This window comes from Galendromus occidentalis, unplaced genomic scaffold (assembly GCF_000255335.2).
Source record: "Galendromus occidentalis unplaced genomic scaffold, Mocc_1.1 scf7180000077493, whole genome shotgun sequence".
Taxonomy (NCBI): Eukaryota; Metazoa; Arthropoda; class Arachnida; order Mesostigmata; family Phytoseiidae; genus Galendromus; species Galendromus occidentalis.
In genome coordinates this window covers 1-2,442 of record NW_003805481.1, presented here as the reverse complement: position 1 = coordinate 2,442, position 2,442 = coordinate 1, and the positions used below count along the sequence as shown (strand labels likewise).

At 51.1% G+C, this 2,442-nt stretch overlaps 1 long non-coding RNA gene across 1 annotated transcript; it reads left to right on the top strand.

The window, feature by feature from the left end:
• Window positions 1-1,550: 1,550 nt before the first annotated feature.
• On the top strand, window positions 1,551-2,074 carry LOC100904674 (uncharacterized). The gene is made up of 3 exons (XR_145596.1): window positions 1,551-1,688; window positions 1,811-1,843; window positions 1,967-2,074. It is a non-coding gene; the product is annotated as an uncharacterized LOC100904674 (long non-coding RNA).
• The last annotated feature ends 368 nt before the right edge of the window (window positions 2,075-2,442 follow it).

Below are 2,442 nucleotides of genomic sequence, written 5' to 3'. Positions count from 1 at the left end.
CAGTTTTGAGACGAGAGGTTCCGAACCGATATGGGAAATTCATGACTCGCGTTACCTGCTTTTTCCATCGGAGAAACGCGATTAATGGTCGTTTTCCTCCCGACTACTATGCATGTACGATGGTTTTTCCCTACACTCGTGGAGTTCGTGGAACAAACTCGTGCGGATCTTGCGGATCCGGATCCGTAAAAATCCTGGAGATCTTGCGGATCCAGATCCGCGAAAATCATGCGGATCTTGCGGATCCGGATCCGCGGATCCGATCCGCTGGAAGGCCTAGCCGCGAGGCGAATTTCGAAGTCGAGGCATATTGCGGATTTGAGATCAGCGAGCGCGATGCATATAAAAGCTCGACCATGATCCTTGCAGATACTTCCTGATCGAATAACAGCGGGAACACGGGAGCTCCAGGGAATTCCAAGGAGCTCTCCGGCGGGTCCTGCCGTGCCATCCATTAATATCATCCCGAAATTGACGCTCGTCTTCCTTCTTCAGTACATTAGTATATGCACTCACATTCGCGTATCTCAGGGTGGGCGCAAGGTGCAAAGCGTCCCGGGCATTGCTTCTTCGACCAGTTCCCGGGGCGCGATTTCCGTTAATGACAACCCGAGAGAACGGAAAATACCATGGGACTCCACAAGTTAGATGGAATTCGGGGATAGAAGATACGGTTCCCGATGCCTAGTTTTCGGAGCTGACTTGACTGCTGCTGGCCGTAGATCGATTCCTCGGAGGGGGATCTCTGTCGGAAAGGGTTACATCTCCAGGTGAATATGTACTTGTCGGACGTTCGAGAGGAAGCCAATATCAGGCCTCATCAGTGGGTTATATAAGGGGGGCCATGGGTATGTATTTTACTCCAATCCCCCCCCCTCGAACATCGACTCCGTGCATGTAGCTCTACGGAGACAAACATCATTCTGCCCACGGCTCTTCAGTACTCCGTGCGATTGTTACACGAACCTTGTCTTCACTACAAGCACGATTCTTGCCGCACAATTTTGTCCCGACCAACCGATGCTCCTACCTGCAAAAATAAAGTTTGCAGGAAATCTGCCGAGCTTCCTCTTTCAGTGCCTATGGATAGAAAATCCATCGCGCACATAAATGTAAGATCCAGTTCCGTGATTCGAAGCGAATTTCGCCTTCTGATTCTCATTTTGACCCCTCTGCACTGGCTGAATCCCCTCCAGAGTCATGCGATGAGCTCACCAGTATCATATGCATCGAGAGGCAGCTGTCAGTTCTGGCGTTCATTCTGCTTGTCTATAAAACGAAGCTAATTCCCATCCTTCCAGTATGATGAGCAGCCGTACTTGGCGGAGTTCTGCCAACAGCCTGGGTACCACATGCTGCGACTACGAGATGAGAGGATTCGTTCGAAAATTTCCATCTCTGTACTGACCCGTCATCCGGAAAAAGTCGCTCCCTTCTCTGCGACTGCGTATCTTTTTCGAGCCAATGTCCGCAACCTTGATGAGGAGCACACATCTAATGCACCTGCTCTAGCTATAAAGTCCCGCCCGCACGATCGAGATACCATTCCTCGCTCGTACTTATTCAAACCACCATGAAGTTCGCCCTTGTGTCGTTACTCGTCCTCCTACTCGGTCTAAGCGTCGTCTTCGCTCAACCTACAGCCAACTCGCAAAGCGCCCTAGTTGACCTCATAGCAAGAGTTGCTGGTGAGCATTGTTTCGATTGCCCATGATTCGGTGCTTCTACGAAAATATTCGATCCACATGCGATCGTATGATGAAATGAGGATATTCTCACTGAAACTGAGAATTCTGTCCTTCCCGTGCAGGACCTGAACGGGCCAATCAAATCATGAGCATGAGTGAGTGTCTAGATCTACAGCAATCCTAGCTCGACGTAGACAAAGGGTTCGGGAAGCAAAATTGCGTTCATGGTAGTAAGGAGATGATATCAGACACTCCCACCGGAACCTGCTCCTTTTCAGTCGCCCGACTACCCCTCGGGGCTGGCCAAGTGATCATCCCGGCAATGGAAAGGGCAGCCCGATTAGTCCCAGGGACAGGTTGATAGGTCTGTCCCTCGATCTCCGTGGGAACTGCGGCTGGATGCCAATGGCGGAGATGACTTCCTGAATCAGTGGAAATCGCTATAATACCGTGGGGTGATACAGAGGGTCTATCGGACCTGCGAGTTTCTGCCGAGGCCTTAGTCTCGATGTGAATTTCCCGATAAAGCCGAAGACTTGCTCCACGATTGCATCGTTCGTCCTCCGTCTTTTCATTCAGTGCATTTACAAATCGATGAATAAGGGGAATCGTTCGATGATTGCTTGCGCTGCCGGGAGGCTGAGAGCGTGGCACGGCATCGTGGCGATGGGAATAGAAACTCAAAACGGAGTTCAGGAGATGAGATTGCGCGAGGCTCACGGCCACAGTCGTTGAGGCAGCTCAGACGTCTGTG